Source organism: Heloderma suspectum, chromosome 2 (assembly GCF_057233095.1).
Source record: "Heloderma suspectum isolate Gila_16-S chromosome 2, 16-S_ref, whole genome shotgun sequence".
Lineage (NCBI taxonomy): Eukaryota > Metazoa > Chordata > Lepidosauria > Squamata > Helodermatidae > Heloderma > Heloderma suspectum.
Window position 1 is genome coordinate 182596334 of NC_139459.1, and position 15757 is coordinate 182612090.

Consider the following 15757-nt stretch of genomic DNA (forward strand, 5'->3'; position numbering starts at 1 on the left):
GGGAATGCTGTAGACATCATATACCTCGACTTCAGCAAAGCTTTCGACAAAGTGCCCCATGATATCCTGATGAGCAAACTAGCTCAAAGTGGGCTAGATGAAACAACCATCTGGTGGATCCACAGTTGGCTACAGAATCGGACTCAAAGAGTGCTTATCAATGGGACCTTCTCAGACTGGGGAGGGGTAACGAGTGGGGTACCGCAGGGCTCAGTCCTGGGCCCAGTGCTCTTCAACATTTGTATTAATGACTTGGATGAGAAGGTGCAGGGAAATTTGCAGATGACACAAAATTGGGCGGGATAGCTAATACTTTGGAAGACAGAAACAAAATTCAAAGTGATCTGGATAGACTGGAGCGCTGGGCAGAAAACAACAGAATGAAATTTAATAGGGATAAATGCCAAGTTCTGCACCTAGGAAAAAGAAACCAAATGCACAGTTACAAGATGGGGGATACATGGCTCAACCACACTACAAGCGAGAAGGATCTTGGAATTGTTGTCGATCACAAGCTGAATATGAGCCAACAATGTGATGTGGCTGCAAAAAAGGCAAATGCTATTTTGGGCTGCATTAATAGAAGCATAGCTTCCAAATCCCGGGAAGTACTAGTTCCCCTCTACTCAGCACTGGTTAGGCCTCATCTGGAGTACTGTGTCCAGTTCTGGGCACCACACATTAAGAAGGATGCAGACAAACTGGAGAGAGTTCAGAGGAGGGCAACAAAGATGATCAGGGGACTGGAAACAAAGCCCTATGAAGAGAGACGGAAAGAACTGGGCATGTTTAGCCTTGAGAAGAGAAGACTGAGCGGAGATATGATAGCGCTCTTCAAGTACTTGAAAGGTTGTCACAGAGAAGAAGGCCAGGATCTCTTCTTGATCATCCCAGAGTGCAGGACACGGAATAATGGGCTCAAGTTACAGGAAGCCAGATTCTGGCTGAACATCAGGAAAAACTTCCTGACTGTTAGAGCAATACGACAATGGAGCCAATTACCTGGGGAGGTGGTGGGCTCTCCCACGCTGGAGGCCTTCAAGATGAGGCTGGACAGCCATTTGTTAGGGATGCTCTGACTTGGATTCCTGCATTGAGCAGGGGGTGGACTTGATGGTCTTTAGGCCCCTTCCAACCCTACTATTCTATGATTCTATTATTCTGTAAGATCCTTAAAGTTCTAGGGGTGCACGAAAGTCACTTACCTGGTCTCGCAGCTTTTTGCGGTGGGGGGGAGGCGCTTCGCTGCTCCCCCCGCGATGTTCAGGCCGGGGGGGAGGCTTCCCGCCTCGCCCGGCCGAAATTCAGACCGGGGGGGAGGCTTCCCGCCTCGCCCGGCCGAAATTCAGACCGGGGAGGAGGCGCCTCGCCTCGCCCGGCTGCGAAATTAAAAGTTAAACAAACAAAAAAAACGCCCCCGTGATAGGCTACGTGACGATTAACGTAGCCTATCATGGCTAGACTTGCAAAGTCAGCCGTGATAGGCTATGTAAATCGTCACGTAGCCTATCACGGGTGACTTAAAAAAAAAAAAGCGCGTACGCAAATGGCGGCCCCCATAGGGAGCCGCCATTCGCGTTCCTTATTTGGTTGCTGTAGTCTACGTAAATCTTTACGTAGACTACGGCGAAAATAAGGGCAACGCAAATAGCGTTGCCCTTATTTTCGCCGTAGTCTACGTAATCTTTACGTAGACTACAGCGACCAAATAAGGAACGTGAATGGCGGCTCCCTATGGGGGCCGCCATTATCCGTACGCGCTTTATTTTTATTTTTTTTAAAGTCACCCGTGATAGGCTACGTGACAATTTACGTAGCCTATCATGGCTGACTTTGCAGATCTAGCCGTGATAGGCTACGTTAATTGTCACGTAGCCTATCACGGGGGCGTTTTTTTTCTTTTTTCTTTTATTGGAATGGCGGCGGCGGCAGCCGGTCGAAAGACTGGCTGCCGCTCCCGCCCCGGACGAAGACCCGACGAACCGCCGGCCGGACCCGCCGACGGGAGGGACATTCGCCAAAGGTAAGTCCCGTCCCGGGGGGGGTGCGGGGGGCGGGGGGGTGCGGAGAATTTCTCCCCGAAACTTGTTCGGGGGGCCGAACACGTTGGCGCTCGGCCCCCCGAAGTTTCGGGGAGAAATTCTCCGCCAACCCTACCTTAAACCCAACAGCATCCACAACGGGAGCTGCTGGCAGCAGCAGCAGCAGCAGCGGTGAATCTTGAATGAGCTTCCGCCACGCATTGAAGATGTGGTTGTTCAGACAGGCATTTGGAGTGGGTTAGGGTGTTCTTAGAAATATGATGTTTTAATATTTATTTTAGACTGTTTGTACTGTTGTACATCGCCGAGGGTGGCTGGGTGACTGGGCAGATGGGTGATTAAGAAATGTAATACATTAATTAAATAAATAAAAATATGGGAACATAAATTCAGAGAAGCTTTTGGAGTGACCCCCTAGTTTCCATACCCAATTGTGTACGTTGTAACTAAGCCAAAGTGCATGTAATTGTAATAATTGCACTTTTTCATCCCCTATTTATCTCTTCCTCTGTTGTGCCTGGTTTTAGCCTACAATCCCTTCATGTAAGAGACCCATGAAGCCTATTCTTTGTAAAGAACCAGGTATATAGATGGCATTATAGAAATAAATAAATAATACGACAATTACTTTTTGCAGCAGTTAGAATTTCAAGATTTGGACTGGGGAGATCCAGATACAAATCTCACTTAGACATGAAACTCACTGCTGACCTAGGGCTGGTCACCATCTCTAAAGGCCAAAATACATGTGATAAGAAGCATGCTTATTTAAAAGTGTGCTCAAGCTGGTTGCTTTTATTTAATTTATTCATTCATTTAATAGGATTTATAAACCCCTAAACATCAAAAAAAAAAATGGAGTGGTGTACAAGTTAAAGCAAGTTTTAAAAAATTAAAATAAAAACATGCACATCAATAAAGTGGTGGCTGGAATTCACTCATCACACAGGAAATGCTTGTCTAAAAAGGAAAGTCTTCAGCAAACAGCAGAAACGAAGTAACCCAGGCACATGCCTGACCTTAGCTGGAAGGGCATCCCATAGGGTAGAAGCTGACACATTACTGAAGGCCCTACTCCCGATGGCTTCCAAGCAGATCTCGGCCCATGTGGGACCACCAGGAGCACCTCTTCAGAAGGCCTTGAAGGAAAAGCAGCTGCAGAGCCCCAATCCATGATGGGCTCCTCCTGATACAGATCAGGTCTCTGCACCACTTTCCTGCTGAAAATCACCCAAACACATACTGGGCCAGTTCAAATAACACAGCCAGCTCATTGTGAGTTATTTCACTCACAATAAGCTGTGGTGCACGCTGGGCACATGTGGCCACCATTTTGATTGTGCCACTGCCAATCAGGGGTTGCGCCATGTCATCCGAACCCTCTCATCATGGGTTATATGCAGGTTAAACAACCCTCACTTAACCTCTACTATAAATTGTGGGTTAAGCGAGGGTTGTTTAACCCTCAAATAACCCACGATAACCAGGTCTGGACGACACGGCGCAACCCCTGATCAGCCCGATTGGGGGTTGCACAATCAAAACAGCTGCAGCACATGCCAGGGCTGATTGTGGGTTGAATAACCCATGATGTACCAGCTGTGTTGTGCAAACCAGATCACCGCCACTAGTTGCTCCTGAAAGTGTTGTTTACTGCAAACAGCACCTTCAGGGGCAAATAGCAGCCAGGAAGGGGGTGATTTTCAACACGAAACCAGATAGTGTTTCTCTACTCCCCCCACCCACCTCCAAGCATTCTATTAATTTCATTCTAAACTCATTCTGTTCATTGGTCCTTAGCCTCCTCATCAGCCATCACCCAACTCACAGGACCTGTTTCAGCATTACTCACCCCAGTTGTGGGCATCAGGAAAGCCCTTCCTTGTGGCAAAACTATATTTGTGGGGAGCGTAACAGGTAAAAGCTCCTGATTCCATGCACAACCTCCATTCGATGCAGTGTTTCCATGCCAACGCCACCGGGAACATACAGAACCTGCACGTGCTGGGAGCTGTGCACACAGTAAAGAACTTTTTATCGTTATGCTCCCAGCATGTAGCATCGAGCATGACTAAGGGCACTCCTGTGGGCACTAAGGGCACTCAGGGCACTCCTGTGGACTTCATGTGAGGTGAGTAGCATCCAAACCATCCCTCAGTGTTGAGTATTTGCTTCTTCTCTCATAAGGATGTAGCAGGTGGCACCTCAAAGCTTGCCAGCCTGTCACGGTTTCTGATATTTAGGCCCAATGCAATTAAGAACAAAACAAAACACTGCATCAGTCAAAACACCCAACACAAATGAAATAAGAAGTGGGGTATGCAAACTTTCCAAGCAAGCAGCGCCAGCTCCAGCTTTTTGAGGACACTCAGGCAAGTCATTTTCCATGGGGCAACATGCCTGCCCCCCATGAGTCCACCTTCACCACCGCCATTGTCCCTGGCTGCTCTGGCTCCTTCTCCTCTTTCTCATCCTTGCTACCACTTGCTGGCTTGACAGGTGGAGAAAGCCAGTGGGCAAGCAGGCTGTGGCATCTCCTGCTCCTCCTCCTCACCACCACCATTGTCTGGGCCAGAGAGAGAGGCAAGTGGACAAGCAGGCTGCAGAGGATGGAGAGCAGGAGCAACTCCAGGGGGCCCTGGGCAGGGGGCCCCTGCTGAGATGTGGGCCCTCGGCAGGTGCCCAACCATGTCTACCCTTGACGCCAGCCCTGCTAGTGAGATACAAAAACGTCACTCTAAGAAGCAAGGTCAAATATTTTAAAAAAATATTTCAATCCCTCACTTCGTATGGACCAGTTGTGTAACCCAAAGTGAGGATGATTCCTGTTTTTAAGGGTTAGACAATATCTTATTATGTTTTTGTATTCCATTTGGCAAGTTTGCACATCATAATGCTTCCTTGATTTCCAATGTGAGGTCTGCCACCAAGGAACAGATTACCGTGGGGAAGCCTGTGAGGTCCTGGAATACAGAGTGCTTAGGGGAGCTCTGCAGATTTCTGGGGGAAAGACTGTTTGGTTCTCCAGTTGCAAAAGGAGCAGAGCGCGCAAGAAATGCAACCCATCCCTGGCATTGCCCAAGAGGCATGCGTTGCTTTTTCAGCCCCCTGCACCACAACAGAAAGTGTTTGCTTACCCTTTATACACAAACACACACAACGTGGCATTTGACTTTGGCTCATGATGGGCAAGCAAACTGGCTGGGGGGGGGGGAGGCAACAGCACTGCCACCAGCTGCTTTCCCATTGCCTTTATTTTTTATTTATTTATTACATTTCTGTACTGCCCAATAGCCAAAGCTCTCTGGGCGGTTCACAATTTTTCCTGTTCTACTCCACTGAAGCTGCTTCATCCATCATCCTAGATCTCACAGACAGTAGATGAGGTGGTCAACCTGTCTCTTCACTGCACCCCCTTCAGGCTGCAGGTGTGGGGGCTCTCACATGACAGAACGCCCCTCCTCCATATGAAAATAAAAATAAGATCCTACACATAGAAAACTAGCAGGTCAGGAAGAAAGCTAGACTAGAACTCTTCTCCCTAACACAGCCTTCCCCAACTAGGTGCCCTCCAGATGTTTGGAACTACAATGCACGCCAGTGTGGTATAGTGGTTAGAGCACTGAATGGGGATTCGGGAGATCCGGCTTCTAGTCTTCACTTGGCCATGAAGCTCACTGGGTGAATTTAGGGCCAGTCATTGACTCTCAGCCCAGCCTACCTCTCAGGGTTGTTGTTGTGAAGATATAATGGAGAAGAGGACTATGTGAGCTGCCCTAGGTTCTTTGCAAGAGGAAAAAAGGCAGGATATAAATATAATCATTAATTAATTAATTGATGCCCAGGATTCCTGACCATTGGCTGTGCTGTTAGGGACTGATGGGAGTTGGAGTCTAAAATATCTGGAGGGCACCAGGTTGGGGAAGGCTGCCTTAATATCTAGTCGTCTATGCAGAGGGAATCATTTTGACAGGCCCTGTATGCACGCTTACTTAGGAATAAATCCCTTTGAACCCAGTAAGACTTTTCTAAACAAGCAGGAATGGGGTTATACTCTGAAAGAGGGGAACTTTGGCCACATGAGATGAAAAAGCAACTCAAGAAATAGCATGCTTTTCTGGATTTGTTTCTCAGCATTCACAAAAATATTTGCTATCTTCTCTTTTCAAGGTGGACTTTCCATATTGTCTCCAGACTGATGGTGCTGTAAAGCTGGCATAATAACCCGCAAAGCATGAGTGTAATACATATTCATCATTTTGAGAAAGAACCCAATGTGATTGAGGCCAGGTGTAGCCCTATATCAGGGGAACTCTATGAACAAATGGATTTAATGTTATTGAAGGCTTGCCAATGTGTATTCTGTTGAACAGAAATGCTTCACAATATGATGAAGGAATTTCATAGAATCATAGAATTCTGTGTTGGAAGGGGCCTACAAGGCCATCGAGTCCAACCCCCTGCTCAGTGCAGGAATCCAAGTCAGAGCATCCCTGACAGGTGGCTGTCTAGCCTCGTCTTGAATGCCTCCAATGTGGGAGAGCCCACCACCTCCCTAGGTAATGGGTTCCATTGTCGTATTGCTCTGACAGTCATGACGTTTTTCCTGATGTTCAGCCAGAATCTGGCTTCCTTTAACTTGAGCCCATTATTCCGTGTCCTGCACTCTGGGGTGCTCAAGAAGAGATCCTGGCCTTCCTCTCTGTGACAACCTTTCAAGGCCTTGAAGAGTGCTATTGTATCTCCCCTCAGTCTTCTCTTCTCAAGGCTAAACATGCCCAGTTCTTTCAATCTCTCCTCATAGGGCTTTGTTTCCGGTTCCCTGATCATCTTCGTTGCCCTCCTGTGAACCCTCTCCAGTTTGTCTGCATCCTTCTTGAAGTGTGGTGCTCAGAACTGGACACAGTACTCAAGATGAGGCCTAACCAGTGCTGAGTAGAGGGGAGCTAGTACTTCATGGGATTTGGAAGCTATACTTCTGTTAATGCAGCCCAAAAGAGCATTTGCCTTTTTTGCAGCCACATTGCACTGTTGGCTCATATTCAGCTTGTGATCAACAACAATTCCAAGATCCTTCTTGTTTATAGTATTGTTGAGCCAGGTATCCCCTGTCTTGTAACTGTGCATTTGGTTTCTTTTTCCTAGCTGTAGAACTTGACATTTATCCCTATTAAATTTCATTCTGTTTGTTTCTGCTCAGCACTCCAGCATATCAAGATCTCTTTGAATTTTGTTTCTGTCTTCCAGGGTATTAGCTATGCCACCCAATTTTGTGTTATCTGCAAATTTGATCAGCATTCCCTGTACCTCCTCCTCCAAGTCATTAATCAAAATGTTGATGAGCACTGGGCCCAGGACTGAGCCCTGCTGTACCCCACTCGTTACCCCTCTCCAGTTTGAGAAGATCCCATTGATAAGCATTCCTTGAATCCGATCCTGTAGCCAACTGTGGATCCACCTGATCATTGTTTCCTCTAGCCCACTTTGACCTAGTTTGCTCATCAGGATATCATGGGGCACTTTGTCAAAAGCTTTGCTGAAGTTGAGGTATATTATGTCCACAGCATTCCCACAGTCCACAAGGGAGGTTACCTGATCAAAAAATGAGATTAGATTAGTCTGGCAGGATTTGTTCTTGACTGATTGTACATTAAAAGTCCACAATGTTGGAAAACTTTTCGAAGTCTACAGCAGCCCTCCCCAAACTGGTGCCCTCCAGATATTTTGGACTACAGTTCCTAGAATGTTTGACCATGGCTATGCTGGCAGGAACTGATGGGAAATGAAGTCCAAAACATCTGGAGGGCAGCAGGTTGGGAAAGGCTGCCTTAACATCTAGTCGTCTATGCAGAGGGAATCATTTTGCACGGTGGAGCACCTAATTGCATGAGCCGCATGTTTAGGCAGAAGCGGCACAGTCATGAGACAGTTTTACTGCTTCGTCTGCTGTTTGTGAGAACTAGAGCTATATCTGCTGAATGAAAACGAATCAAACGGCATTTCTGACATTAATGTAGACACAGAAATAATCCCCCCACCAGGCTCCTGACTTCCTACCTGCTCCACCCGCTCCCGTTTTGGAAGTAGACTCCCTCTCCCCCACCGTTCTTCTGGTGGAACAAGAGAGGAGCTTCTAGACAGAGGGGTCCTTGCACTACCACTGATGCAGCCAGAGCTCACGGATGCGGCACCAGCACTCTTTTATGAGCAGGAACACTGAAGTCACCCGCTACCCCTTCAGAATTCCCTGTTCCCTCTGAGCTTACCTGCAGTCCTGTCCAAAGAGGAACAGCTGCACCAACTGAATTCCCAACGCGTTTTGACAATGGCCTTTATCAAGGGAAAAACTCTTTGGGATTCTTCTGGAGGATTCCTTCTCTCTTGCTTCTTCCAAAGAAGACTTAGAAGCAAAGGAGAAGGAATCCTCCAGAAGAATCCCGAAGAGTTTTTCCCTTGATAAAGGCCATTGTCGAAACGCGTTGGGAATTCAGTTGGTGCAGCTGTTCCTCTTTTGATTTCCAGCCTTACAACTGTTTTCTCTGATCCCTATTGATACTGAGAAATTAATTTCCCCAGCAATTATATATTGTTCCCTGTTGTTATGCCAAGTACTTTGGGGAGGCCTGGTCTTGAATGGACAATTAAGACCCATTCGCTTTACAAAAGACTTGCTCTGGGTGGAGATGAAAAGTGCTGGAATTAGTTTGTTGATATGGATCAACACAGCTGCCTGAATTTTTGGCCTGTCCTTGGGGATGTGGCTTTGGGGATTGTCATGATGAGTGCCTACACCAACATTTATCTCTACACCACTGAGCTCTACCTGTCAAAAGGCATTGTGCAGTGTTTTCTGGTTTTCTCTCCTTAACAGGTTTTCTGTGTGGGGGGGGGGATGAAAGAAGCAGTGGGAAAACATGGGATGGTTGCAAGTGGAAGAGAGCGACATCTGGACCCCCTGTAAAATTCCATGAATGAAGCAACCTTATGATAAAAGCCTCCTCCTCCTAAGAAGGAACAATCTGCAATGGGGAACATAGCTCTCTATTACCCTCTACTGGGCAAATATATACAGGAGATGAGAACAAGACTATTAATGCAGTGGTTGTACTGTTAGCCTCTATGAGCTGGAAATGTTGAGGCTATTTGAGTTTGAACTTAAAGGTGGGGCGACCACTTACACATTGCCAAAAAAGAGGAAATGCATTGCTAGAAAAGAAGACACAAGGGGATCTATAAACTGGCATAAAATGTGCATATGGTAATTTTTACATATAGATGCAAGTTTGAAAAAATTACTGCAATTTAAATAGAAATACAATACATGAACTTGTCAATTTCATCCTCCACTTCCAGAGCAGGGGAATTGACAAGTAGGGAATAGGGCTCTGTTGAGCTAAAGAAAGCAGAGTGTGGCGAGGATGAAACTGTCAAGGATATTTACAAGGGGGGAATATGCCTCTGCAGGGCTACATGGAGGACAGGTGGACTTGCAATTGTGCACACTTGGGCAAGATCACCATTTTTTTTAAAGTCCCCATTTGTGCATATTTAAAGATCAATAATAATGATGATGATGTGCAAACTACCATTTGCGCAAATCTCAGGACATCCCCCCCAAACACACACACACACAATGCACAAAACTTTTCCAGAATCAGAAAAAAAAAAAATCTGCTACAGCCTGCTGGCGCTTACCAGAATGGAAATACTGCAGAATCCTGTTGGGCTTAAGCAGAATGGAATTCCCAGCGCCACACATCCCTGCTTAACAAGTTCATGCAGCACTGATAGAAACGAAATGAACCGGGAAGAGCCTGGAGGTACTTCGGGTCGTAGGGCCATTTGTGACCAGCAGAGGACAGCATGCACTGCGGTTTGCTATCTTCCAGATGATCATGGCGTGAAAAAGGTGTGTCAATCAAAACATCACAAATCGAACATCAGACAAGGAGCAGGATGGAAGGCAATTATCAGGATGGAAGAACTATTGTTAATGTCAGTGTGTCATATGACAGTGTTGTAGGACAGAAGAAAGCTGCACTTGCCAAAATTCTCTCTTCTGTACTACTACTAAAGCTGTAGCAGCCGCCTTCCCTTATGCATCTGATGACCCTACTACAGCCTGCAGCTAATGTGAATGCCGTCTTTTTCATTTCACCTTTCCTTGTGCTTTTAAAAGCTGCCTGGTATGCAGAAACTGACTGGGGGAAGCGTTTCCTCCTCACTTTCTATTTCTGCTTTGCCTGCTTACTTTACCTGTCAGATTTGTTGCTGAAAGCATAGGAGCAGGGCAAGTACAAAGATTGTTAACCAACCCTAGCTGGCATGGCATCCCACCAGGAAGGCTCCTGTTAACCACACAAGGTCCTTGCCCCCTGACCCCTCACCCCACCATGTTGGTGACAACAACCCACATATTTACAAACTTGTCTTTTGTCATATTTTATTCATCCTCTTCAAGATGTCCTCTCGTAATCATCTTGTAATTCGAGACCCAGTGTGGTGTGGCTAGAGCGTTGGACTGGGACAAAAGAGGTTTGGGTTCTAGTCCCTGTCCAGACATGAAGCTCCCTGGGTGACTTTGGGCCAGTCGCTGACTCTCAGCCTAAGCTCCCTTGCAAGGTTGTTGTGAGGACAAAATGGGAGAGGAGGAGGGCCATGTAAACTGCCTTGGGCTCCTTGGAAGAGAGAAAGAGGCAGGGTATAAATGTAATATGTAAATGTAATCTTGTTCCTTCAATGGCAATGAGCTGACACATACAAATTAAGCCAGTTAAACTTTTCTGGTATGGAGAGAAACGATGGGGGAAACTTTGCTGGATTAATTTGTAAACTGCCCAAAAAATATTTATTTACTGAAGGGTGGCCTACAAATTCTTAAAACAAATAAACACATATTTAAATATGTATGTAGTACTACATAAGTATATTTGTTTCTGTGTGTCCACAAGCTGTTAAAGGCACAGAAGCAGGGTCAGTTTTTGATTTTGGTTTCCAGGGTGCAATCCTATGCATGTTTAGACTGAAAAAAGTCCTGCAAGTCCCAGCATGCCCCAGCCAGCCATGCAGGTTGGGGGATGCTGGGACTTTTTTCTGTCTAAACATGCATAGGGTTGTACCCTAAAAGTAGTAACCCTATATCCCAGTGATGGCTGTGCCAAATCCAAGACCAAAGCAGGCATGTATGTATGTATGTATGTATGTATATACATGGGGCCGCGGTGGCTTAGTGGTTAAGACGCTGAACTGCAGACCGGAAGGTTGGCAGGACAGCAGTTCGAGACCCGAGTGCTGCGTGACAGAGTGAGCTCCTGTCTTCAGTCCCAGCTCCTGCCAACCTAGCAGTTCGAAAGCAAGAAATTGCAAGTAGATAAATAGGTACCGCTTCGGCAGGAAAGGTAACAGCTGGCCACATGACCACGGAAGCATCTTCGGACAGCGCTGGCTCTTCAGCTTACAAATGGAGATGAGCACCACACCCTAGAGTCGGACACGACTGGTTGGGGACACCTTTACCTTTATGTATATACATATTCATTCATTCATTCATTCTCTTTTTAATCTGCCCAATAACAGGTGTTCTCTGTGTAGATTACAAACAATTACAAGTATAAAATGCAATATAAACAGTTAAAAGAATACAATACAAAGAAACAAACAGCGCAGGAATAGATAAATATGAAGATATATAAAAACAATACAGTCTAAAAATGAAGTCTCTAAAATGTCTAGGAGAAAAGAAAGGACTTCACCTGGCACTGAAAAGATAATGATGGTGAGCCTGCTAGGGGAGGGCATTACAGATACAGGGAGCCACGACTGAGATGGTCCTCTTCCTTTGGGGGGGGGCACCAAAAGGAGGGCCTCCAAAGATTACTTTAGTATCCAAGCAAGTACATGCAGGAGGAAGCATTCATTTAGATATTAAGGGCACAATAGCTGGGGAATGCTGGGAGTTGTAGGACTTTTGTCTGTCTAAACATGCATAGGATTGTGCCCTAAGTGTCCAAGCAGGTACGTACAGGAGGAGACATTCATTTAGAAATTCTGGTCCCAAGCTGTTTAGGGCTTTAAAGATCAGCACCAACATTTTGAATTGGGCTTGGAAACGGTAAGGTGGCAACTTCCACATTGCCAAAAAAGAGGAAATGCATCACTACAAAAGAAGGCACCAATTTGCATATGCTAATTTGTATGTATAAATGCAAATTTAGAAGTGATAGCTAGATTTTAAATAGAAATACAATACATTGCACCATGGGGGGCAAGGCTGTGACCAGGTAACCTGTTTGTTGTTGTTGTTGTTATTTAATAGATGTCCATACTGCTAACAATATCCAAAGCTATCTCTAAGTGGTTCACAAGAAAATGAAATGCACTAAAAAGATTATGATATACATTAAAATACAGTTAAAATATATAATACTTGCAAAAACATTTATAGAAAACATTAATAAAAACATTAAAACCAGTACAACACCACACTTAACAAACTAGGCAACACACTCACTTGGGGAAGGCGTGGGCAAAGAGATGGGTCTTGGAGGGAGCAATCCTGTGGCTGCCAGACAGCGGCTAGACGGCCATAGGATATGCTGTTTTCCGGGAACCGACCTCAGAGTCCACGCTCCGAGGTCGGTTCCTGGAAAACTGACCTCCCCCCGCTTCCGTGCTGCCTCAGAGGCAGCGTGGAACAGCCCCGTCCTCCGTGCTCGCAAGGGAAGCACAGAGGGGCTGGAAAGGGGCGTGGCTGGGGGCGTTCCAAGGCGGGGAGAGCGTAGCTGCCTGTATGACACATCCGATGTGTCCTACGTGTCGTACAGCAGCCTCCTTCCCCGCTCCGTGCTCCTGCAGCTAGACAGCAATCAGCTGTCTAGCAGAAAAAGCAGGGCAGGAGGAGCGCGGAGGGAACGATTCCCTCTGTGCTTCTCCTGCCCTGCTTTGGATAGGCGGTCGCCTCCGAGTTCGGAGGCAGCCGCCTATCTGGATAGGATTGCACCCTAAAGTATACTACAGTTGGTGCCTCTCAAATACCAGGGGGAGGTCATTCCAACAGGTCGTTCCAACAAGAGGTCGTTGCTGTGTGCCCTGCTCAGCCTGCTGTCCAGGTTCTAGGTGTTGATGGGCATCTTCAGGGCCCCTGCTGGCTCTCCCCTCATATGTTTTTTTTTTTACCTTTAAACAGGACTTGAGGCTTCTTCACATGGAGCTTTTATCCTGCTATTGAGATGGCTCTCTCATGGAAGTTTGCAGGCTCTTTAGATGACACCGTGAACCTCTGGGGCATCTCCTGCCATTTCCCCCAGCCTATCCTGTGTTTTCCTCAAACACAACAAATGTGGTATTTTTTCCAGCCCACCGAACAGGAGCGCCATGACCTCCCCGTGAAATTCTCCAGTAGTGGAAGGAACGGCTGTGTCTGGTTGGCTGTAGGCTGTGCTCTCTCTGTGCCTGCCACTTGAGCACATTTCTCAGTTGGAGGGAGAAGAGGGTTAAATGCCTCCCTGCAACGAAGGGAGACACATCTGATCCCCCACCCTGCCAAGCTCAGAAGCAACGTCCTCCGTTGGTTCAGAGCACCCCATTACGTTCAATGGGGCTTACTTCCAAGTAAGTGTGCTGGGGGTTGCAGACTTACAGCACGATCTCATGTCTACTCAGAAGTAAGTCCCATTGAGCTCAATGGGGCTTACTTCCAAGCAAGTGTGCCAAGAGTTGCAGACTTACAGCACAATCTGATGTCTACTCAGAAGTAAGTCATAGCTTTCCTGGGGGCTGCGAAGAAACAACACAAGTTAAGAGATGAAGACAAGACTCCCCCCTCCCTTGCACACATGCCAGGGAGGAAGGCGCTCCTTTGATTCCCTCCACCTTTAAAGTCACTAGAAGGGCTTCCAACTTCCCTCCTGCTGCGGACAAGTGGAGGGACTGGTGGAGTCACCAGTCATGTTACAAGAACCAATGATCAGCCTTCTGTCCTGATTTTTCCGTGCAGCCATGAAAAGGCATAGAGCGGACGGAAGCGCTGTGAGAGATGGCTGTATACAGGGCCAGTGTAAATCCCAGAAAGGGTCCAGAATCAAAAGCATGGGTTTGTAGTGGGATAAAATGCCAGGTGTGAAGAGAGCCTTGGACTGGACAGCCCTTCAAGTAGAGGACTGTCCTCTGTAAAGTAGGACACCTGGCCACAGCGGATGAAGCACTGGTGCGGCATCTTCAGATTGACCCCTCACAGTTAGAAGCCTAGTGGCTCTACGGATGTTTAGCATTGCCAGCTAGTTAGAAAAAAGGCCTAGCTTGCCTTTAACAGTCAAGGACCAAGCATATGGAGTGGGAAAGAACACTTTACCCAGGCCCAGAGTCCCTGGTTGTCTGAACCTCCCCACAGAGAGAGAGAGAGAGAGAGAGAGAATGCTTGCACATGTTCTTTCCAGAACTATGGTTCCCAGAGTTCCTTGGTTCCCACTGGTGTTTCTTCCACGCTGCAGGAGGACCCAACACAGCGTGGCATCTACCTGGCGGCAAGAGGAAGGAGGAAGATGCACCATAATGATCAGGGACACTAGGAGACCCCAGGGCCAAGTGGGAGCCCTACGGATAGGATTTGCAGGCCCAAGAACATATGGTGGAAGTAAGTGTATTAGGACTGCAGTCTCCAGAGTGTATAGAAGAAGTGACATTAAGAGTCCAGGGACACAGAGCAGTCTGCAGGCCATTCGTCAGTCGTATCTCATTCATATGCCCCCATGTCTAGCTATAAATACAAACCAAGCAGTCCGAAACATAGTTAACTTAAACAAAAGGGGTCCAAGGAAGCAAAAGGATACCAAGGAAGCCTCCGGTTTTTCACAACAGAGAAGGCCTTTCATGGGAGCGGGAAAGGGAGGGGGCATATTACAACTTTGCACCAGGCCCATAGAGATGACACTGGGCTGCTGTGAAGCTTGAGCGGGAGAAATCAGCAGGAGAAGTTTTACACCTCACCTGCTACTGACTGCAACTGAACGTGCTGTTAAAGGCTCAGCAGCAGGAGCTGGTTAAAAAAAGAAAACCGTGTGCACCACTCGCTATTTTTCCATAGCTACTTAATAGAAGATGTAGCTATTAGCACCAAGCTGCCATCACTGGATTTGCGTGATGATTGTCACACACACACCCGCACACTCAAAACAGTCCTGCCAGCACACTTGTTTGGACAGCAGTGGACAGCACAGGCAGCGGCAGGTTTGCTGTCTGGACTGCAGCTATCCGGAACGCTGAATCAGCACGTCACCGGTCACCTGCGCAAACACCACGATCGCTGGAGAAAGCCAGGCTCTGCAAGGGCCTGGCCCAGAGACGGATTGCTTCCGGGACAGACTTTGCCAGCTCAACTGGCGCCCCACCTTCTCAGCTGTTCGGAGGCTGAACTTGCCACTCAAGGGCTGCATGGAAGGGACTCCGCAAGCGTTCAAAGCCACCCACAGGCACTGGCAGATGTGACGCCAGGCACTGAGCTCAGTGCTGGGTGTGGCCCCCAAGTTGCAGAGGAACCTGGCTGGGCACCGGCCAAGAAACAGTTTTGGCTTGAAGTATGAGGCTTGACCGCTGGGCCGGATGGATAGATAACTAGTCCTTATATCCTCAGAAGAGGCGGTCGATTCTGATTGACTAGTTATAAAGGAGGACAAGACGCCTGGGCTTCTGTACCATCAGCGTTTACTCAGAAATAAGAT